Raw genomic sequence first — 25,422 nt, forward strand, 5'->3', positions numbered from 1 at the left:
CGTTCCTCACTGTGCATCATAGCATTAATACAAATATCTGTTTCCTGAAAGAAGGATACATGAAAAAAAAAATTAACAAAATTCATAGGACACGCACTGAGGGCTAATAGTCAGTTTGGATGCATTTCGGCAATGTCATCTTTAGATTATTTAAATGCGAGGAAACCTCCCAATGAGAACTCAAAGAGAAACTGAATTCTAAATCCTTTAACACCCATATACATGACACGTACATAATTATTGCGATTAGTGGTTTAACTCACCTGGAGGGATAGATTTCTGTACATACCTCTTCCTCCTGATTTGAGGTTCGTCATTTCTGTGATCTCATACCTACAAAATGCAACGCAAACTGATAAATCCATGTGCATTAACAAAAACTGGTCAAAATTTTCACTTAGAGTTATTATTGCATATGCAGAATTTAGAACAAAGTACATTCGGAATTTAAACTATTTAGACGAATATAGTTTTAATTTTTCAATAAATCAAGTTTTCAGTTTCTGTTAAATTATATAATGTTAATTTGAATATACAATATTAAATTGTATTATATTGTATCATTGTCATACCTGAATAAATATTGGGGCTTATGTAAATATGGCGAATCTCCCACTATTGTGGCTCAAATCAGAAGCTCTGCTTTAAATGCAGCAGTAATAATTTTTTCTAGTTTATATTAATTAAGTGGTAAACCTTAAACAGATAACAAGAATTTCACGCATTGCATAATCTAGATAAGTTTTATACGTACAGTATTATATATCTCAGGTAACAAGTATCATATACACCGAGTGATCACTGAATTATGACCACCTACCTAATACTTCGTAGGTCCTTCTTTTGGCCTCATTACAGCAGCTATCCGACGTGGCATTGGTTCAACAAGATGTCAGAAGCATTCGAGAGGTATGGCCAACAATGCGGTCAGAAATGCAGGTATGGAAGTGATTGGTGTATCCAGACGCTGGATATGCCATTCCATAGTGTCCCACAAGTGCTCTATGGGATTTATATTGGCGGAGTTCGGAGGCCAATTGATATGCTGAAAGTCAGAACTGTGTTCCTCAAACCATTCCTGCACAACACGTGCCCGATGATTCAGTGCATTGTCATGTTGGAAAGCACCATTGTCATTCGAGAAAAAGTGTAATATAGCGGGGTGTACACAGTCAGCAAGCAGCTGACGATAACGAAAACCACTGGTACGTTGTTCCACATGCACCAGGGGTCCAAGTTCCTGCCAGTAAAACATGCTCCACACCACACAAACGCCTCCACCGACCTGCACTTTTTGATACCATGCATGACGTATCAAGAATCTCATATTGTTGACGCCAAATCCGTACACCACCATCCATTGTGTGCAGTAAATAACGTGATTCATCCGACCGGCACACTTTAAAAGACGATAAAAGACTTCCAGTCTTCTAACGTCTTAAACTGCATGCTCTTTTGCACCAGGTGAGTCTTTTACGCCGATGAAGTTTGGTTAGGAGAGAATGCGTAGGAGTCGTCTGCTGGTATAGCCATGCGGGCAACGCATGGTCATTCCGGGTTGGTCCATGTTGTAGTTCGGTTTAACGACACAAGGGCTGCCAAGGGCAAATTGTGATTTATGTATTGGGTTGTCAACTCTTCAACGGTGCTGCGCCTGTTCGCCTGCACGAATCCTTGGACCTGGCGCTCGTCCCTCTAACCACAACCTTTAGCCGACCTTTGCAGTTTTGCCGTCAGGTCCTTGTTTGTATAGTGTGTTCGTGTCTAACAGCACCAGGGGTTTCCCCCATCTCCGCGTTGCTTTCATTGTGGGTGTAACAGTTCACTGTAAAGGCCGAGATTTAAAAGTGTATGGATATTGTATGAGTGCAGTGTTGTGTATCGTTGTTCCTCTGTCCATTTAGCTGCTAGACCCCTGCTGGGGCCCAACGTTGTCCACACTATGCCTCGTGGAGGCAGACCAGGTACATTAGTATTGAAATATTTACTCTGGCAGGTCCTGTCACCTAATTTCCTGAGATTTCAGTGGCTAGGACCTTAAAAAAAAAAAAAATATATATATATATATATAATAAAATGAAATTTTCGCTCAGTGGGGGTTAAGAAAATTGTGTAGAAAGGCCAAATGAGTTCAGTGTGAACGCAATTAAATTTAGTCATTATTAAATTTTAAGTTATGTGGGGTATACACTTGCATATTAGGTAGAGGTGGGGGAAGACAGAAGACTGGGGTGAAAAGACAGAAATATGGGGACGATAGAGAAGGCGACCCCAGATAATCGGCGGGGCAGGCCCATGCCCCACCAGGCGAAGAGGGGAGTGGCAAGAAGGTAAGCGGACGGAAGATACCGTCCCCTCTCCCTGGGTACTGCCAATATGGCCGCCGTTGTGTTCGGACGTACGATATGTCGCTCCGTGATTTTTGTATAAAAAATTTGTTTAAACTACAGATTATGTTCTACAGTGTGTTCTCTCAAGAAGATATACAGTACAGGAGTCCCTTGGTGAGAAACGTTTTGCATTCTACCGGGTATTAAGTTAGATCCCAGCGTAATTTATCTGTTTCCTTTGTTGCCAGACTGCACTGGTCACCATGTGGCTGACGGCAGAGAAATAGAGAGCCGACCAATATAACGTGGCTGACACGCTGGTATCTGGCCGTTGACTGGGGAGGTTGCCCTCATAGTGATTGTGTCCTGTGTTAATTTGTACAGAAAGAACGTTCCAATATTTCTGGACTGTGTTTAAAGCAATATTATAGAGAAAATCATGACTTTTGTGCTTCCCCCCCGCCTCCCATAAACTTTCCATGATGACGCGTGAACTTCTTACTCGTGCGAGACATTGAAATCGTGATGTCACCATCGTCTTCGGCGTTCCCCGAAAACACCACAGGGAACTAATCCCATCGCTCTGGTTCCACTTTAGCACTTGGCTGTTCCCTCCCCCACCACGTGACCAACGGAAGAACTTAAATTTGCGATTAACAGTTGTAAGACACGTAATAAACCTACGGACTTGTGGTTAGTGTCCATCGACAGCTCTTAGAGCCCTACTTTCAACTAGCACGGAAAACCCCTTAAATCCGAAATACCAACAAAATGGAAAGAAAATCGGACAGAACTACCGTCGCTGGGGAACAAGATCAAAATAATGATTCGATATTGATAGAAAACCAAGAAGAGGGGGAGAACCCCCGCCCAGGAGCTCCCCCGACCAAAGGAAAAAATTGGAAAATGACTGCTCCGAAATCAGAAAGGAAAACACGCTCGCAATCCGAGCAAAAGGAGACAAATGAAGTAGCTGCCACACAGAATGACATTACAGAGGGCAAACGGGATGCCAATGACGCACCAAAAAATGCGGAATCTCCCCCCATGGACCCTACGCTGCCCGAAGGTTCTGTTCTGGACCAGATGCTGGTCCTCCGGGTGCAGCTCGAAAACAAGTTGAAGGAATCCTCTAGCAGAATAACCACTGCCCTCAGAGGAGAAATTGTGACCATCTGGACCAAGCTGGAAACGGTTCTACAGAAGGTCCACGTAGAAGCAATAACAAATAAGGCCAAATTGGAGGCCTACATGGAATGTGGGGCAAAACAAATGCCACAGCGGGCACCCACTTACGCAGAAACGCTGAGGAAACCTACAAATGTACAGACCAAAAGTCAATCGGTCAAAAGAAAAACCCTTCTGCCCACACCCAACATAGTAGTTGTACGACCAGTAGGGAATGAAAAATCCACCAGTGAGGAAATAAAGAAGAAAGTCACAGAGAACTTGAAAGAGGACTTCGGCGCTACTAGAATCAAAGCTATCCGAAAAACCAGGAACCCCGGAATAGTTATTGAAACAGCAACCAGAGAAGAAGCACAGCAGATAATAACAAACCCCAAGATCTTCACCCTAGGCCTTACCGCGGAGGCCCCCAAAAGAAAAGGGCCATCTGTAATCATTTTTGATATTGACCAGGATATGACATCTGAAAGTGTAAGGGAAGAGATATACAGAAAAAACCTCTTAAACCAATTACCTGACAAGGATGAAAAACAGCTAATCATACCCAAGTACAGAACAAAATCTAGAAATAGTGGAAACTGCAACTGGGTGGTAGAGCTGGCTCCCGAAGCATGGCAGATCCTACGAATGCAAAACACCATATACATAGAGTGGAGCAGTCATAGATTTAGAGAACGTGTGGATGTACCAAGGTGCTTCCGATGCTGCAAGTACGGCCACACAACACACACCTGCGCCCAAAAAGAAGCAACATGTGGCCACTGCTCTGAAATGGGCCACAATTACAGCAGCTGCCCACAGAAAGAAAAAGATCCCATCTGCGCCAACTGCAAATCCCTGAGGTTAGATCATGCCCATTCCACACGCGACACAAACTGCCCAACTTACCAGAAAGCTAAGAGTTCATACCAGTCACGAATCAATTATAGGGATACACCATAAGAAATTTAATAACGGAATCCTTGTGGTGCACCAAATAAACGCGCAGCGGGCCAGAGCAGTGGCCGACCAAGTACGGCAAAGCGCTGATGAGGCAAACGCAGATGTTATCCTGATACAGGAGCCCTACACTCACACAGGGCAAGTCAGGGGCTATCCGCTCCGATATAAAATTGTACAATGCAACGAAGACACTCCGAGGGCGGCGGTGATAGTACGGAACCCGGAGATAACCACAACAAAAATACCACAACTCTGCACGCCATGGGCAGCATGTGCCCGTATTATTAGCTCTGTTGGCAGCCTGTATATGATCTCGCTGTACTGCAGACCCGGAATAGAAATAGATTTCGCTATCACTTACCTACAAACAGTGCAAGAAACCCTAGCAGGACAAAGAGTCGTAATCAGCGCCGATGTAAACTGCCGCTCCCCTGTCTGGCACAGCACTACACGAGACCGACGAGGTACCAGGAATGGACAGAGGCTTGAGGAGTTCCTAGCAAATTCTATCTTCACTGTAAAGAATCAACCCTTCAATCTACCGACATACTGCAACACCTTATGGGAATCAACCATAGACATCACGCTAACCACAAGAAACATAGCAGCTCATGTGACCGATTGGACTGTGCAAAACGCCTGGACCACATCGGATCACCGCACAATCACCTTCAACATCAAGAGAACGATGCCAAGACCAACAAATGGCAAATACATGGCGAGCAGGTTCGCCATCAAAAAGGCAAACTGGGAGCTCTTTCGAGAACAATTGATCCGCAAAGCACAAGTGGAAGTGACCGGATGGGAGAGTGACAGGATGGAAAACGTAGACAGGATGCAGGAGAAAGTCACCGACATTATAACCACTGCAGCGCAAATGGCGATGAAAAGGAAGACACCCTCCGTAGGAGCCATGCCATGGTGGACCCCGGAGTTACAAAGACTACGAAAGAAAGTTCAGATAAAGAGAAAAGAATACCAGAGGGCGCGGAGAACCTGGCCACCCGCAGAGGTAACCTATCTAAGACATCAATACCAACAGCTACGCAATGCCTACACTGAAAAAATAAAGAAAAATAAGAAAGCCTCCTGGGAGCGACTAGTCTCTGCGACCGGAAATGAGGACCCCTGGGGGTATGTATACAAAATAACCACAAATAAGCTCCCCAGGGGGGAAATAACGACGGCAACAAAAACGCCTCAAGGATCCCTCACTAAAACATGGGATGATTCAATTAATAATATTCTAAATACAATCATTATAGAACCCACAGACAACCTCAGTGACAAGCAAGAAGAAATCTCCCAAGCGAACGAGGCATACGCATCGCAACAAATGGAGCCGCCCTTCACCATGGAGGAGCTACAAAATGCTGCAGCACAGATGCGAAATAAGAAATGCCCGGGACCGGACCTCCTGGAGCCGGAGCTGATCAAAAAGGCTGTGGAACACATACCTGGCCTCCTGCTCAAACTTCTAAACTGCTGCCTGCAAGCGGGGAAATTTCCGACGTCCTGGAAAACTGCAAATCTGAAACTCATCCTGAAGAACCCTAACAAGCCACCGGAACAACCGGATTCCTACCGACCGATAGCTTTACTGACTACCCTGAGTAAACTATACGAAAGGCTGTTGCACAAAAGAATTATGAACCACTACAAAGCTGCAAACCTAGAATCACCAAAACAATATGGATTCAAACCGGGATTATCAACCATAGAAGCAGTCCAAAACCTTATATTCAAAGCAACCCAATGCGACAGGAAGTACTTCCTAGTCATTGCAGTGGACTTCGCAGGGGCGTTCGACACCCTGTGGTGGCCGAGCGTCCTCGGCCGGCTCCGGGAGGCAGCGCTCCCAACAAACCTCTACAAATGTATAAAGGATTACCTAACTGACCGAAGAATTGAGGTGGTAACACCTTTTCGAAAAGTGGCTCGATGGGTCCGCAGGGGCTGCCCCCAGGGCTCGGTCTTGGGGCCACTCATGTGGAACATTGTCTTTGACGACTTCCTGGCTCAGGACTTGGGCGAAGTGAGCTGCCAGGCCTTTGCTGACGATTTGGTCCTGATGGTGGAGGCGGACTCCAGATCGGGCCTGGAGACTCATGCAAACCAGGCAATACAGGTGTTACAGGATTGGGCAAAGCTACACATGTTGAAGATCTCACCCACGAAGACGAACTCTGTTCTACTGAAAGGAGTGCTTGACATCCACAGACCACCGCAAATAAAGATAGCAGGAGCAACTATCAAACTTGCAAAACAAATACGTTACTTAGGAATTACAATCGACAGTAATTTATCCTTCACCCCTCACATCATCCACCTGAAAGAAAAACTAAGGAATTACGCAGCATTAATAGCAAGAGTCTCACGCAGGGACTGGGGATTAAACAGAAAAACCCTGTCCCTGTATTACAAAGCAATTTTCATCCCAGCCATTACCTACGGATCCCCGATATGGTACAAAAAAGCAGGAACAGTAGTAAATAAAAGACACCTGGACACAATCCAGCGTAGCATTATGCTCATCATCTCTCGTGCATGGAGAACAGTGAGCACGCCCGCCCTCCAGGTCTTGACAGGAGTCCTCCCACTGGACCTGGAGGTGACTCGCTGCGGGCTCATGTACCACCTGTCTAAGGGAACACCCACTACCATCTATGGACTCACCCTAGAACCAAACAACAACCGCAAAGCAGAAAAGCATAGAATCGTGGCTCACCTGCTACAGCTGTGGCAGGACAGATGGACAGCATCAAACAAAGGCGAAGTGCCGAAGAAATTCATACCACTGGTTGCCAAAACGTATCCAAAAGCCCCCCCGTGGTTTAACCCGGGGTTAAATGCAACGTACTTACTAACGGGCCATGGCCCATTCAAGGCAAAATTGAACATGCTGGGCATAACGGAGGAGCTAACTTTCACCTGTGGTGAGCCTGAAACATGGCATCATATAATGCACGACTGTGAGTGCTATGAGGAACACAGAAGCCTGCTAATAACCAAAATACAATACATACCAAAAAATAAAGAACACCATCTCTTGGACACAGAAGACGACTACGCGGCTTTCAGCCAATTTGCACGAGAAGTCTTCGACCGAAGAAGAACGGAAATTGCCATCCACAATGAATGAAAGTAAATTACATGCTCGAAGAAAATCGACCACCCCACAAGACTGCAGAGAGTAAGAGGAAATCAAAATGAGCGTGGAAGAAGACAACCCCGACCAAAGTGAGGCCATAAATGGATCAAAGGACCCAACAGGACCCTACAAAGATCAAGAAAATAGCAAAATGACAAGGAACCTGGTCAGACACAGCCATAGGAACTAACCGACGAAGATGAGTACATGCAAACAAACCAAGTGACAAAAAGCCCGGACTGGACATAAATGCAGGAACTACTTGCATTACGCCATATGGCGGTATGAATAGGACACCCTAGTCCCATTCACCTTTAATTCCCGATCCCCAGGCATGGGGGAGACGGTTTCCTGTTTCCCCCCGGCCACTCCCCGCTTCTCTACCTCTGGTGGGGCATGGGCCTGCCCCACTGCTTTTGGGGACACCTACTCTATTGTCCCCATACTTCTGGCTTTTCCCCCCAGTCTTTAGTCTCCCTCCCCTACTCTGTCTATACACCAGCGAACGTCCCACACAATGTTAAAAAATTAAAATATGTCCAAATTGAAACCGCGCTCCCAAAACTCTTTCGGCTTAAACCTTTTTCAGCGATTATTTTATTATTTTATTTTTTATTTTTATTTATTTATTTATTTTTTTTTTTTTTAAGGCCCTAGCCACTGAAATCTCAGGAAACTAAGTGGCAGGGCCTGCCAGAGTAAAATATCAACTACTGGGTACCTGGTCTGCCTCCACGAGGCTAAGTGTGGACAACGTTGGGCCCCAGCAGGGGTCTAGCGGCTAAATGGCCAGAAGAACAACGATACACAACACTACACTTACAAAATCCATACACTTTTAAATCTCTGGCCTTTACAGTGAACTGTTACACCTACAATGAAAGCAACGCGGAGTTGGGGGAAACCTCCGGTGCCGCTAGATACGAATACACTTTACACTTTACACTTTTTCCCCTCTCCCTACTGGGGGAGAGAGGAAAAGATAGGACCATGCAAGGGAGCATGGTTTGAGAGCCAAGATGGCGAGCAGCAAGCTGCAGTTGGTCTTCAGTGGCATTGGTGTTCCCATTTGGGATATCACTCATGGGACAAGGTCCCATCCAGTTTAGTCAAGTCAAGTCAGTTCTTGTCCTTTATTAAGTAGATTCAGTTGTCATGTATAGGGTTCAGTTCTGCTCCACTGCGGCGAGCACTCGTCTTCTTGCGAAGAGCTCCTGGGCGTAGCAGGAGAAAGCCAGGTACTCTTGTTTTGTTTCCATTATGTTGTGTTCCCGTCCTCTAGGACAATATAGGATCTTTGTTATTAAGATGTTGCAGAGGTCGTCATAAAGCTGGCAATCATACATTAGATGTTGCCAGCTCTCTAGACCACCACAAACACAGGTAGGGTCCTGTTCAATTCCCAAAAGGCAAAGTTTGGCATTGATAGCGCCATGTCCGGTGAGAAGGTATGCTGCATGGAGTCCAGGTGAGAACCACGTTGGGAACTTAGGGTGGACCCTGCCGAAGTCAGGTATAAACTTTCTGGTTATCTCCCCTGTATGGGAGTTTGTCCATCTCTCTTGCCACACCTGCAGCAGGTGAGCGTAGAGCCTCTTCTTTTCAGCGGTGCGGTTATTTGCTGGGTCAGTTGTATGTCTGAGACAGGTCCTTGAGGTGCCCTTTGCAAGATGGTAAAGTAAACCTTTGCCCACAATCTCCAGATCAAGGGGGAGGACTCCGGTCAAGACCTGTAAAGCGTGGGTGCTCACCGTGCTGCAGGCACGAGAAGTAAATAGTAGAATCGACCTTTGGGTTGAGTTGATGATACGTCGGTTGACTGCGGTAGTAGCCTTGTGATACCATACGCCAGAGGCATATGTGATGATAGGTATGAATATGGCTTTGTAGAAGATATGTAGCGTACGCCGGCCAAGGCCCCAGTCCCTTCGAGCCACCCTAGCAACGAGGGCAGCATATTTCCTAATCTTGGTTCGGATGTTTTGTAAGTGGTCTTTGAAGGATAGGTTGTGGTCAAGGATGACCCCTAGATACTTGAGTTGTTTGGAGAATTTTATTGTCCTTTGGTTTATCTTAATTTGAGGAGGCCGTCGTAGGTCCAAGTTCCCTTTCAGCAAGGCTGAGTTGGTTTTTTCTGGTGATATTCTCAGGTGATTCTGTTTTGCCCAGTTCTGCAGTAGCTCCAATGCCAGGTTTGCAGATTCTTCCAGTTTTGCCCTTGAGTTCGCCGAGACGGAGAGAATTAGGTCATCCGCAAATGCTTGAGCATCCACTTCTCCGAGGTCCGAGATGAGGAAGCTGTCCAAGACGATGTTCCATAGGAATGGTCCCAGGACCGAACCCTGCGGGCAGCCCCGGTGGATGCTTCTAGAGAGGGTCTGATAGGGCGCATTCGCTACTATGAATCTGTTGGATAAGTAGTTCTGTAAGGTCTGATAGAGGTTACTGGGAAGATTTGCAGCTCTGAGTCTGGCCAGGACGCTCGGCCACCAAAGTGTGTCGAATGCCCCAGCGAAGTCCACAGAGATCACCAAGAAGTATTTTCTGTTGCAGTTCTCCACTTTCCCCAGGAGGTGCTGGTGGGCATCTATGGCAGAATGACCCTGTCGAAAGCCGAACTGGTTGGGCGTTGCTAGTCCTGCAGTATTGTAGTGATGTTGAAGACGAGCATGTAATAGGCGCTCGAAGAGCTTGCTGACCACGGAGAGCAAGGCTATAGGCCTGTAAGAGTCTGGGAGGATAGGTGACTTGGAAGGATTTTTTAGGATAAGTTTAACATTGGCAACCTTCCAAGATGTTGGAAAGGCTCCTGTCTGGAGGCATTTGTTGTAAAGATTTAGCATCAGGTCAGGGGCGTGTTCTACTGTCTTTTTAACAATTTCTGGTTCTAGCAGGTCTGGCCCTGGGCATTTATTTCCCCTGATAGTTGATGCTGCTGCAGTTAGCTCCTCCCTGGTGAAAGGCATTTCCATTGCTTGGTTATTGTAGGTCGCATTATCTTGGCACATTTTCTTCTGATCATCAGTCTGTGATTCAGCCGGTGGTTGAAAGACCACGTCAAGAATATTGTTTATGGTGCTTTCCCAGTTTGTAGTCATGGCACCTTGTGGAGTTCTAGTAGTAGCGACAACCTTCCCCCGAGGGAACTTGTTTGTGGTGATCTTGTAGACCACCCCCTAGGGATCGTTATTGGCAGTAGTTGTGACCAATCGCTGCCAAGTCTCATGTTTGCAGTGACGTATCTGCGCGGTGTAGGCATTTCTCGCTTCTCTGTAACGCTGCCGTAAGGCCTCCACTTCTGCAGCTGGCCAAGATCTTCGGGCCCTTTGAAAAGCCTTGCGTCGGATATGAGTTTCCTTTCTAAGGTGCTGCAAGTCCCGGTTCCACCATGGCACTGCACTGAGGGCTGGGTGTTTCCTAGGTATTGCAGCTTCACAGGCCTGAGTGATGAGGGCTGTTGTCTTTCGCTGAAGGAGTTCCGGGTTGCTAGTGGTCTGGAGTTCGGCATTATGTTCCTGTAAGGCAACTGAGATTTCAGTCTGGAAGGTGTCCCAATTTGCTTTCTGAACAGCGTACCTGTGCTGTATTTGTCTTGGTACTGGGTTCCTAGTTAGTGAGCGGTTAAGCTGGAAGGTTATGGCACGGTGGTCAGAGGTGGTCCACGCATCTTGGACCGACCACCCAGTAATATTGCTGGCTATGTTTCTGGAGGCCATGGTGACATCTATAGTTGACTCCCACAACGTATTGCAGAAGGTCGGCAGGTTGTGTGGGAGGTTTAATACCGTTACTGGTGTGTTTGCCAGGAACTCCTCTAGTTTTTGACCGTTCCTTGTGCCCGGTCGATCAGATGTGTGACAGTGCCACACCAGGGATCTGCAGTTGGCATCTGCGCCAATGATTATTCTTGTGTTTGGAAAGGTGTTGATTACCGTGTAAAGGTAATTTATAGCGAAGGTGATTTCCTCACCTGGGTGGCAGTACAGGGCCACAACATAAAGGGCTCCCATGGCAGTAACAATGTGAGCACATGCAGAGGTGGGTAATTCTGGTAGCTGTGATGTCTGGATTCCGGATGACAATGGCTGCCCAGGGAGTCTCATCCTCCGCCTGGATGATCTTGTATTTTAGGGGATACCTCCGGACCATTTTCATGTGGGCATATGGTTCTTGAAAAATTAAGACATCAATGTTCTCCTCTTCAGCTTTGAGTCGTAACTGATCGGCCACTGCCCTGGCCCTTTGTGCGTTTATTTGTATGAACTTAACCTCAGTGGTGTTGTACTCCTTAAGGCGTGTCCCTATAATCGAGTCTTTCCTGGTATAAACTCTTAGCCTTAAGGTACACTGGGCATTTGCTGTCTCTTATGGAGTGCGCAGAGTTAATTTTTAGGCTTTTACAATTTGTACAAACTGGTTGTGTGCTTTTATTTGGGCAGTTGTTATAATAATGGCCTTTTTCAGAACAGTGAGCACAGGTTGGTGCCGTTTGTTTGCAAGTATGTGTAGTGTGGACATATTTGCAACAACGGAAGCATTTGAGCACACCCACGTGCTCGCGGAAGCGGTAGCTGCTCCAGTTTACAAAGATCCGTGTCTGTCCTTTCAGGGCCTGCCAGGCGACAGGGGTAAGTTCCACCATCCAGTTGGTGGATCTAGCGTCTTTAGATTTGTAGGAGTACTTTGGGGTGAGCAGGTTTTGGGCGTCAGAGTTAGGTAGGGAGTTGGAGAAATTTCTCTGGTAGATCTCGTCTGCCAACTGGTCTGGTGTCAGGTCATTTTCTAAGTCATAAATCGTTATGGACGGTCCTTTTCGCTTGGGCAAGGTCGCGGTAAGGCCTAGTTCTGGGATTTTTGGGTTATTGATGATCTTTTCTGCTTCTTCTTTTGTTTCCGTCTCTATTAGTATGCCGGTGTTTCTGGTCTTCCTAACTGCTTTTATCCTCGTTGTCTTGAGGTCATTTCTTAAATTGGTGATTACTTGTGTCTTGAGCTCTTCGCTGGATTCCCTTTCGTCCAGTGTCGCAGGGCGTAGAACGACCAGATTTGGTTGCTTTAGGAGTGTTTTCCGTTTGGCAGGTTGTGCACTAGAATCTGCACTCGGCGTCTGGTAAGGTGTGGTCCTCAGCGCTTGTTCGTAGGAAGGGGCACGCTGTGGCATTTGATTTGCCCTTCCCTCCAAGTAGGCCTCCAACTTGGCAGTTGCTTTGTCATATTCCGATTGTGTAGAGAGGAGAATAGTTTCCAATTTGCTCCATAGGGAGACGATTTCGGCGCGGAGATTTGTTGTAACCCTGTTCGCTTGATCTTTGAACAAACTCTCTAATGCCATCCTAAGGGTGAGCACTTGTTGCAGGACGGGGCCCACTCGCAGTGCGGGGTCCAGAGCATGCTCCTCCTCCACGCAGTCGCACTGTTGGCCCCTTTGTTCAGTTTGTTCCTTGGATTCAGATTGAGATCTAGTTTCTCTCTCAGGTTTTGGGATTTCTACCTTCTTGTTGTGCTTTTTTGAGACTGGAGTAGGCTTTTGGCTTTCCACATCGCCTGTTATGTCTACAGTCTGAACAGTTCCAGACACGTTTTTCATGCTTACTTCTGAGTGGTTTGAGTCTTGTGAAGGCATTTTCATAAAGTTCGGAAGAACGAGGTTCCGGATTACCTGCATGTCAACATGGCTTTCTTTACCAGGCTGGCTGAGATATACCTGTTCATAAAACTGGGTGGAATACACCTCGCTGTCACTTGCCCACTGCAGCGGAATAGAAGGAGAGTGCGCCTTCTATTCCGCTGCAGTGGGCAAGGTGGTGTTAAGTGGGAGTCGAACAGCACTTTAGGGGAAGAGGCCAAGACTGAGTGGGAAAGGCTCCCTTGTTCATTCGCTGGCTTTTACCGGCAGCAGTATGCCACAAATTTCGCGCGGGCTGCGCTTGATAGCTTTTTCAGGCTTAATTGGGAAAGGCCTGAGCAGCTCTGGCAGATTTGGAATTTGCATTTCGAGCATTTAATATTTACACTTTTGTTTAATTTACTGATTTTCCTTTTGCATAATTTGCAGATATCTGCATTTTTAGTACGAGGCTGTTCTTCCATAATTAAGCAAATAAAAGAAAACTACATATTCGGCGCTCACACAAAATTTAACCCTGTTATTCACTGCTGCAAACAAAAGCTTTCTCCAAATGCTTACGGGACCTCCTGCTGTAGACAGATTGCCGCAGGCAGGGAGGACACACGAAACGGAGCAAGAGGGAGGGAAACGTTACTGGTCAGCGAAAGCACTTAGCTAGAGTACAGTAACTGCCATTATGCTGTATAAGAAATAACTACCGTACAATATAGCGTCCATCTTGGAGAAATCAAATCCAAAAAGAGAAATTAGTAAAATACTTATCTTTTGCTGGAGCAACACTGCTGAAACTTCATGTACAAGTAGATAGGCAGTCACTGATTGTTACTTGATCACTTGAAAGTTCAGGCAATTAATATAATTCATCTAAATTACTTAAGATTAGGAGCACAAGGTACACAAGGTATATTACTAAGCGCCACCTAGCGATGATCTCCAGGTCCTTGTTTGACCATTTTGACGCCAGTAATCGTACACTTTAACTACGGCGGCTCTCGAACACCCCACTAGTTCAGCCGTTTGGGAAATAGAAGCGCCAGCTCGTCGAGCACCCACAATCTGTCCTTTATCAAAGTCCGATAAAACCTTCCTTTTACCCATCACGCTCGGAATTTTACTACCTACTAAAAGACTGACACCTTATCTATGCTACGTAGGACAACTAACTCTGCACTCTCATACCTCACTTTGTCAACAGGTCGCATTCAGTTTTCATAGCGGTGGTCATAATTCAGTGATCACTCAGCGTATATACTGTATTTTAAAATTGTATAAGTATTATATTTAGTAGTATAATAGAATATGTCAAGATCTGTTTGTTTCAATTGCGATCTCCAGGATTTCTCCTATATGCCGCTGTAGCATCTGAAAAGGTGATGGCCGGCAAGTGTATGTATGTAGGTGTGTAAGTATGTGTCATGTTGTGTTGAGTGCCTGGCGACTTTTCAGCCAGGGGGAAGGGGACACCTGGTCCTCTTCCCCATAACTCCCAACCTTGGCGAGGAGGAGGCGCGCCAGGGTCCACTTTCTAGCTGAGACTCTTACTGGGGCTATCAAGCAAGCCTGGGGGCCCCCAAGGTGTTTAGGGAAAGGAAGTGGAGATGAGAATTGAGAAGTATGGAGATTGGAAGGGATGGGGAGGTTGGATAGAAGATAAGGGGAAGAGACAGACCTCCCATGAAATAGAAGAGAAAAGTTTACAATAGTTTAGAGTGAGAAAAAAAAATAATAATATAAAAAAATAAAATAAAATAATAAAATATATAAATGCATTAAAAATAAATAAAACATAATAATAATAAAATATAAAAAAATAAATATAAATAAAAAAAAGTACCTATATACAATGTTTACTATTATCTAAGTGCGTACGATCACCACTCCTGGGGAACTTAATCAGAAAATCTAAAACCATAACACTCCATTACATTAATTAACATTACATTCAAAAGTATTACTATTAGGCCACAGCAACCAGACACCCTTGTCCAGTCATTATACAGGACTCAACCACTTTGCGTCTTAAAAACACTATGATTATCTGATCCGACACTACCAGATTTCAGCATTAAACTCAGAAGGAAAATGACAAGGTGCTATCCATGTACAAACATAGGTAGCACCTTGTCAGCGTTTTACAATTCAATATCATATTTACAACATGCATAGCCAACTTTTCCTCTGTACAAAACCGCTATCAATATTCTGATAGACTTTACAAGTCACATCTTGACAGGAACTACACTTGGCTGAAGGACGACTAATACAACCAACAGACAACCTCTCTCTTAATTCTACTAAATACAATTTTATAATTATAGCAAATCTACAAAACGCAACATCATTACCATCGTGGAACCAACATATTTACTTAAGAAAAGAAAACTAAGGACTTATTTACAGAAAACATATTTAATGGATAAAAAAGCATAATAGTTCTTGTTCTTGAACACAAACTCTGGGTTACTTGGCATCACTATTTACAGATCAACTGCAATTAGTCTCTTCCTACGTACAACAATTTATCTGCAAAATTAGAAAATCTAGGAAATTTTCTTTTTCATTGACAAAACATGGTACGTCATCTTCATTGTACACTTCTGTAAGAAGCTGCAGATTATTTCTTAAGTCTATATAGAGATAGTAGTCAAATATTAAATGCTCCAAAGTCTCAGGAACATCACACTTACATAATGGAGAGGCAGCCAAACCTAGAGTGAACAGCTTGGAGTTCAAGCTGCCATGCCCTGTTAGAAGAAAAGATACATTCAGAATTGGACAAAACCAGGCCAACTGTTGCTCGGTAAATTCTAATATGTTAGGAAAGTAACTAAAAGTAATTCTTCCAAATTCTGCATTGGATCAAGTTAATTGCCAACTATTAACAAACTCTCTTCTAATTCTACAATTATCATCCTTAGTTGGTATGTCTACATTAATTGAATAGTTGCTCACCCTTGAAGACAGAGCTTTCCGAAGATAATATTGTAAGTAGTGGTACATAACTTCATATTAGATAGGAAGTTTTCCACTCAATACTTGGAGTGCCATTGTCGACACTGTTCTGCAATTTCTTGTGACTGCAAGAAGAAAGAAACGTTATGCTTCAAGACTAAACAGTTATTAACACGATAACTCCATGTACCTGCAGCATAACAAATTATTGGTATAAAAATACACTCGTAGTATAACTTTAAAGTTGCGAGTTTAATTCCCCAGACATTTCTAGTTATTTTAATGATTTTACCAGTTAAGACTTTTTTGTTCAGCACATTTTTTGCGTAGGCTATAAAACTAAATCTATCGTCCATCGTTATTCCAAGATATTTATCTGTTCTTACAATTTTAATGGATTGATTATTAATTTTTATATTGGGGTCTATTCAGGTTTAAGTAACTTTTCAAAAGCATTTGTTTAATTTTGTCAATAGAAATCTGCAGTTTGCGCACGGTACACCAACCATCAAGGTCTTCCAAGATTTCGTTTGCCCGTTCTTCTAGTTCCCTACGAGACTCTTCAAAAACTGATACGATCAACTCGTCAGCATATGCCACCTTCAAAATTTTGTCGCACTGTACCCAGAGATACCCATCAAGAACCATATTCCAGTAGACCGGTCCTAGGACTGATCCCTGAGGGCAGCCCACAGTAACAGTACGAGTAACCGAACAGAGACCAGAATACAACACAAGACTACAAGCATGGAAATAATCAGAAACTAGATGATAAAGGGGAGCAGACACTTCGCCAAGACGCTTTGAAGTCCACAAAGAGGCTGAGAACATACTTGGAATCCACATTTGAGACCGAATCCATTACAAACTATATAGTATCAACAGTTGAAGAGCCTTTTGCGAAACCAAATTGAGTGTTTTTGCCTTATAATTTCATAAATCTAGTTACAATAACCTTTTCTAAAACCTTGCCTAGCACTGGTAGTAGTGCAATAGGACGATAAGAGTAAGGAACATTGAGGGGGTTGTAAGGATTTTTAACCAGAATTTTAAGAATGGTTGATTCAAGGGAGCTGGAAAAAGCCCAACAGTCAAATCGGAATTAAGAAGATTAACAATTTGTTGTGATCTGATTGTCCAGATTCTTTTTAATACTGAAACTTCAAGTAAATCTAAGCATGGATATTCGTTATCCTTCAAAGAATATATAGAATATGTACCTTCAACCCCTAGCCGTAACTGGGTGTCTCCTAGCAGAAATAATAATAATAACTAGGGGCTTCGCTCCCTGCTCGCTTTGCTCGCCACCACCGCGCACGCTTTTCTACGTAAAATGTAGAGGTATCAGGGAGTAAATAAAATCTTTTCTAAGTAAAATCTGTCGAAAAAGCACTGATGTTCTTCCTTCCCCTTTTTAGTTTATTTTTTATTTTTATTAATAACAAGATACACAGCACAGCAGGTAACCATTAACAGTGTATCTGAGATCAGAACAATGAACACAATAACAATAATAAGAGATCCAACAGGAAGATAAACATTGATTCAAACATTAAAATCATGTGTACAAAAGAGGATCGCATTAAGTTAAGTTACAGGTAAAACAAGTAATAATTAATCAGTTAGAGAATAGAAAAATAATAAAACTAATAATAATAATACACTACAATAATTAGATCAGAGTTAGTCACTTTGCATTTTAAGAGAAGAGGCAAACTTGTGGATGGAGTTCGTCAGTGGTTGGGAGCTGTCAAAGAAGTCAACCGTGGCTTGTAGCCGTGACGGGTATTGTGTACGGCATGTGCGTTTTGTATGCAATAAAGAATTCTTCTTCTTCTTCAATGAGAGACTCATTTGCTGATTCCCTTTAGTGGACTGAACTTCATAAAGTCCGTGGTGGCAGAGTCAAGGAGAAACAGTGTAAGGTTCCTGACTTGTCTACAAGGAGCATTGAAGTTGATTTTGCTAAGGATGTCAGATGCTTCATAAGTTCCAGTGATTACTTTGGCTAGAAGGGTGATGTCAGCAATAACTCATCTAGTACACAGAGGCCTCGGATGAAAGTAATCACACAGCAATTCATAATACACTAAGTCATAGAATACAGGATTACGGTACGTGAGGTAACGGACATTTTTTTTTTTTTTTTTTGAACTGCTTCAATTTTGTTAGTTAAAGTCTTCGTACAAAGATTCCAGATAGGTGAACTAAATTCAAGGATTGGTAGAAAAATAGTTTTAGGACAACCATATCTGCAGTTTTTGAAACTATAGGTGGTCCTTTTGATAAATTTCAGCGTTTAATTTGCTTTGCTGGTGATTTTAAGGACACGGGCATCAAATTTAGCATTGCTGGAGAAGAGAATTCCCAAGTCGTTAACTTGGGCACACCTTTCGATGATCATATTTTTAATAGTGTACTCCGTATTTATCAGTTGTGGAGATCTGCCGGATGAGAAAGAGATTACTTTGCACTTCGAGGGGTTAGCAGAGAAGCCATTCAGAGATGGCCACAGAGAATTTATTGAGAGTACATTGAAGTTGTTGGGAATCGGTAATCTCCTTCACTGCTGAGTAGATCTTAAGATCATCTGCATAGAGAGCAACTTGAACATTGGAGGTGTAGATGAAAGAAGGAAGATCATTGATGAAAACAATGAAAAGAAGAGAACCTAAGGGGGAGCCTTGAGGTACTTCCCTTAATGGTATAAAACTGTCTGGGTTCACCTGATTGATGACAACGCTCAAGGAACGATGCGTAATATAGCTGCGTAGCCATGAGAGCAAAGGGTCATGGATACCATATAGCTTAAGGTTTTCCAGAAGTTGTTCGTTTGGGACTTTATCAAATGCCTTAGATATATCTGTGGAGACTGCATCAACTTGAAGGTGGTTATCAAAAATTTCAGAGGTGTATTGCCAGAAAGGAAGCAGATTTGTGACTTTTCCACTGCAGAAACCATATTGGTTCTGATCAATGAAAGGCCTGAAGAATTCGAAGAGATGTTTGTGTACTGCTGTGTTGAAGAGTTTAGCTAGGCTGCTTTGCAAGGATATGGCTCTGTAATCAGTTTCATCATTTTTATCACCTTTATTATTATTATTATTAAACTCAGTTTATTTCCCAAGAAACATTGGTCACCCCGGGACGGCTCTGCGCCAGAAGGGTGAAGTTCAATGTAGATCCTATTTTTTTTTTTAAATAGGAACTATATTGACCCGCTTGAAGATCCGCTGTATGAGGGGTTTTAAAGTAGTGACAGTAATTTTACAAAATAAGCCTGAAATTTTACTCCCATCCTTAAGTTATCTCCCTGACTTATGCTTTTTTTTGTTCTAAAAAAAAAAGTAATGGAGAGCTCCATAGTATAGTGGAGAGCTGACTCACCTCCCAATGGTAGTGATGGCAAGGTGGAGTCTCAATACGGGCCCTGCGGCCAAGAAGCCAGCACAAACAGAACCCAACACTAAACTACACATGCAACACACTTTTCTGGCTTTTACAGAGGTTCTATTTTCATCACAAGGGTACTGATAACGCAGGTGTGGGAAACCACCGGTGGCAGTTTACCCAAACACTATGCCACTATGATCGATATCTACTCAGAAAATGACCTATATATTTATTTATCTGTGCATTGGCAGTGGCATAATTTCCCCGCCCAATTGTCCCACGTGGCCCGCATCTCTCTTTTCCCATTGGCTGCCCAACTCCCACCACGAGGCATTCTTAAGGTGAAATAAATATCACTATGTAATTATTTGCCTACATATACATAGGTCACTTAGGAAAAACGGAACCCAAAGCCTTTAGCTTCGGGTTCCATAATGCATGAGGAATATTCGTGCATCCGAAAGAGCAGGACTAAAATATTTTCAAACTAAACAAATATTTAAAATATTTGCAAAATGCTAACCTGTATACAAATTATATCGGGTCCCTTCGTCAGCAGCTGACATTAAAACGGAACATGTAATGATGTCGTGTGTGGTCATGTATTACAGAGTGAAACACGGGAACGCGGTTGGTGAATGTTATGGAAGCAGCTGTATTTCAGTGGGAGACAACAATGTAATTATTTACCTGCGCATTTGTAGTGACGTATTGCTCCACCATCTTCATCCAATGGAAAAGAGGGCGGGACAATTTAAAGATTTTTAGGGTGGTAGCATGGGAAAATGACTAGCATTAGTAAAGGCATATGATGCAAGAAAGCAAGCTTATACAGCATCAGCCAAAAAAAAAAAAAAAAATCTTTTCACCCTTCCACTCGCTTCAAATGTTTGCCTAGTTCTGCATTGAAACTAATTTAAACTATCAATTTCTACAACGACAGAAAGTTTGTTCCAGAAATCACCCAATAATCAATGCCATCCCAAAGCAACATTAATTGTGTGTGGAGACTTTAATATTAGCTGAGGCCAACAGTCTTCACAGATTGTTATCTTCTAATCTGGCTGTAGTAGGTCTGACCCTCCAGAATCTTTCCTCTACCAGAGACACTAACCCGTTAGACCTAATCTATGCAACAGACATCCTCACCGTCAACAGCCAGCCGGAAACAGCATTCATGTCAGACCATACCAGTAGCTCTCATTCTTTTAATCACTTCCAGGACATCCTGGCACCATCAGGCACCAGTTAAGAAGGCAGTGATTCGCCCTTCACTCATCAATCCACAGAAATGCTGCTTCGCAGCATCTATTTTTCCTTGGAAAGCCCTAAACCAATGTCACCCACAGCCCGGGCTGCACCTTCTTACCTCATGGCTGCAGTCTATTGCTCCTACTGCAGCTTCAAAAACAGTTTCAATCTCTTGTCGGAGCAAAGCATGGTGGACCCAACAGTTCAACCTTAAATTTCAGAAAAAACAAAGGTTACAAGGAACATGGAAAGCAACATCAGACCCACTAGACAGGATTGCATACTCAGACAGGATTTGCTTCTATTGAACTGGCCCGTGCCCAGTTCAATAGAAGCAAATCTCAAGCCATGAAAGCCTACATCGACAAAACAATCGCGATTGGGAAGGCACCGTTTAAGGCAAGGCATGATGAATTCCCTGAACAACCTAATCCGGTGTAATGGCTAGACTAATCCCTAATCCCTAATCCGGTGTAATGGCTAGACTACATCACAATATTTAAGCCAAAGTCAGCATCAGACCTTAATACCATTCACAACAGTTGTCAGCGAGATATCCTTGCTTCCATCATCATTACAAAAAGAGAGCTTATCAAGGCCATCAATGATATCTCCAAGAACGTCTTGCACTGGATATGATGGGGATCCTACAATTCATCCTTAAGAGCGTTAGTGTTTAACATCATTGATGCACTCCCAGGAATGTTTATTGGAATCCTCACAACACAAAGTTTCCCAATAGCCTGGAACCAATATATTGTCTGACCAATCCCAAAAAACACAAGGAGCGACCTCAGTATCACAATTCAGGCCAATAATGAAAGCCTCATGTCGCTTCAAAGTCATGGAGAAATGTCTTCTTCCCATCTTAACCAACCAGGTTCTGCCATGTGAATCACCATTTATTCACTATGCTTTGAAATGCAGGTCCACCATTACCAACCTGCTGGAAACCACCAACATCATTCTGGGGCTCTAAAACATAGGGTTGAGATGGCAATTGTTTGTTAATCTGGATATTCATTCTACATTCGACAGAATAGACATCCAGCCTCTCCTACAACTTTGTGAGGAGTGATAAACATTATTCCAAGAAGAGCAGTGACCATTGATTACCACTCTGTCATGGGAATTTGCAGTCTCCACTGTATCCCCTTATTTCTGGCAAGTCTAACGGATGTAATATTCATTGTTTTAAATCTGTTTTCAGGGTATTGGTAATTATATTCCTGACTTTCGCGGAATTTCATATCAGCCTCCCTCATTTCCTTTCAACATTACCATATTTGGTTTTACTTAGTTTATTTTTTTTTTTCAATAGATTTTTCTCTGTGTATCGGGGAAAATGATTGAACACTTGGTTGGGTAGAAGCTCGCTGTGAAACCTTTGCATAAGAAGTAGTATTATTTACAGCCGTATCATCTACACTTTCAGTAGAAGTTGTCATTGTTTTGTCTGTGAAGGAACTGATAACCTTTCCCAATAATTCGATGCGTGTCTTCAATTTGGTTTTACTTGCTCTGATTTGCTCATTGTCGGTGAGTACAGCTGTAGCGATTGATTCGAAATTTTATCACATTTGAAGGGCAACGTTTGCAGCTGTTTTCGTGACTCTACTTGCCTCTCCTGTAAGGAACTTTGCCACTTGAAATTTTAAAAGGTGTAATAGCTCATAGACAGAGGTAACATCCTGAGGTTCATCTCAGGATGTTCGAGAAGATACCCAGTTTGGCAGAGGTACGTATCCCGATAGTTACCTTCTGTCTAAGAGGAGAAGGTTGAGACAAAGATGGAAACAAATAAGCAAAGTTAATCATCACAGAAAAACTAATACATAGATATCTGTTGAACTGATACAGTAGTCCAGATGCTTGAAGGAATGAAAATACTAAAAGAAAAGAAAACCTCTTTAGTTATGTAACCATCCAGGATAAAAGGACCATTAAAACGGCCTCATTTAAAAGCCACAAAAGGAGTTCTCCAGCTGCTTATAGCGTACAACACCTATCTTCCACATTCAACAATGTTGCTAGAAAAACGCAACTCACAGATCAACACACGGTCCAATAACTCCACCAAACATATGCATCCAAATAATGTTCCTGGAAAAAAAAAGCACACACAATTACAAATTAACGTAACATCCATCCTCGAGATAAGAAGGTGATATACAGATGAATCACTTCCATTTACTATCACATAATCTAACTCATCATATTAGAAAGTATGCATCCTTTACTATTCATCCCAAGACAAAATGATTCTGGCATGCACTTCAAAATCAAAGGAGAATCTGGTATAAGAAAGAATGGTAATCCATCAATGTCAATAAAGCGTTCGATCACCCAAGTATTGGTAATTAGTGGAAAAAAATCCACACCATCCCTAACATGCACACGCGTGTACAAAACTCAGATTTCCAGGAATCAGACTCTTGCTGAGTTTCTGTATCCAGGTAGGCTCTACCGACTACTGCTCAATCTCCATAATATTGAGTGAATTGTTAAATGACATCTACAAATTCTATACTCACCTAAACTTCATTTTTTCTGCTATCGTTTTGAACATCTCTGCATCTATCCCTTTGATTTTAACTTCGTTTCCAGCACTAAATACCCGAAGGAACATAAATTTGGCATCCTAGAAAAGAAACATATTTTAATGAAAGATTATGCAAGTGACAGATGAAATTTATACACATGCCAGTATATTTGTATCCAGTTATGCCAAATATTATTAATTTAAACATCATGCCCCAGACTAGAGCAGCAAAGCAACGGACACAAAGCGGCAGGAGTGCTGTGACTCAGTGGAGAACTGCAGGGGGCGATTCTCCAAAGCATCACAGCCTAAAAAAATGTGCAACTTGTGAAATGTTTGCCGAACTCTCTGGAACGGAACATGATATTGCCATGGGGGATGTCTTTGTGTGTGCGCGCGATGTAAGGAGGAGTGTAAGGAAATCAGGCGACAACTCAGCGTTGTTATGGGCCTATATGAGAGTTTGAAGGAAAGGGTGGATGCCCTCGAAAGATCTAAATTGAAGGGCCCATCAGGCTCTCAGCTTCCCACATCAACGCCAGAACTTGCACTTGGTCATCACGCAACACAGCGGCAGCCCTCCCAAGGCAGAATGCGCTAGTCCCACAGGAACTAGTAGTTGTTGGTGACTCTATTGTCAAGGAAACGGGGAACATGCTTTGTAAAAAGGATAGGTGGAACAGGACCAGGGTATGTCTGCCAGGGGCAAAAATTGATGACGTTGTAGAGCGGATATCATCTTTTAAGGGCACAAAAGGTGATATAGTTGTACACGTTGGCACTAATGATATCAAGAGTAGGAGACCGGCGGAATTACTTAACAAGTACAGGTTACTGATGAAAAAAAGCCGTGAATTAGGGATGAATTTGAAAGTGTCTGCAATTCTGACCAGACACGATAGGAGAGAGTATATGATGAGAGCCTTGTCGATCAATTCGGCCCTGGAGGGATTGTGCAAGGCTCAAGGGGTAGAATTTTTTTCAGCCTGGACTGTACTTGTTAACAGGAGAGATTGCTTCTACAGGGATGGGATACACTTAAATAGAAGGGGTGCAAGAATATTTGCTGATGCTATAGAGGCAGTGTTAGGTGGGTCGGAAAACTGCTAGCTTGGGGGGGATACAAGGACTAATAGTTTAACAGTAACCGCAGGCAAAGGTGAAGGTGATTCTTGCACAACTTCTATTAGAATAAGTAGCAACCTGGAGCGAGGGGCGTTGGGGGTTCAGGGCCGGATGGCAGTCATCATGGAATAGTTGGGTATATGGGATGTGTTAGGGTAACTAGAAATAGGCATAGGAGCATGTATACCAATGCTAGAAGTATAGTAAATAAATTTGATGAATTTGAAGTGTTGGTCAAGACATCAAAGGCGGATATTGTTGGATAACAGAGACGTGGTGTCACACAGATATAAGGAAGGCAGAACTGGAATTTGGGGAGTACAATGTGTACAGAAAGGATAGACAGGTTAGAAAGGGAGGTGGTGTTATGCTGTTAATTAAGAAAAACATAAAATCAAAGGAAGTGCACCCAGTTGATATAGATGAACAGTGCACTGTTCAGTCAGTTTGGTGTGACATAAGCACTGCGAAAGCAAAAATAAGAGTAGGAGTGTGTTATAGGCCTAATGACTCGAATGAGTACAATGAACAATTGTACAGAGAAATAGAGTGGGCTAGTAAATCAGAATGCCTTATAATTGGGATTTTAACTTTCCAGATATTGACTGGAACTTGTGGGTTGGGCTCTCACACACTAGTCAGACTTTTGTGGATTTAGTGGATGTTTGGTTTCTGCAGCAGCATGTTCGAGAGGCAACCAGAGAAAGTAATACTCTTGATCTGGTTATCAGCAGGCAGTGATCATTCATGTATTAGGCATTTGCAGATAAAAGAACCATTAGGTGGCAGTGATCACAGTGTACTGATGTGGGATTTGCTTAAGGATTTAATTACCATCAGGGGTAAAGGAAAGGGTTTTTGCTTCCGTAAAGGGGAGTACAGTGGTCTCAGACAGTTTTTAAATTCTGTACAGTGGGAT

The sequence above is a fragment of the Mastigoproctus giganteus genome, chromosome 4, assembly GCF_048544385.1.
Source record: "Mastigoproctus giganteus isolate SK-2022 chromosome 4, ASM4854438v1, whole genome shotgun sequence".
Classification (NCBI taxonomy): Eukaryota; Metazoa; Arthropoda; class Arachnida; order Uropygi; family Thelyphonidae; genus Mastigoproctus; species Mastigoproctus giganteus.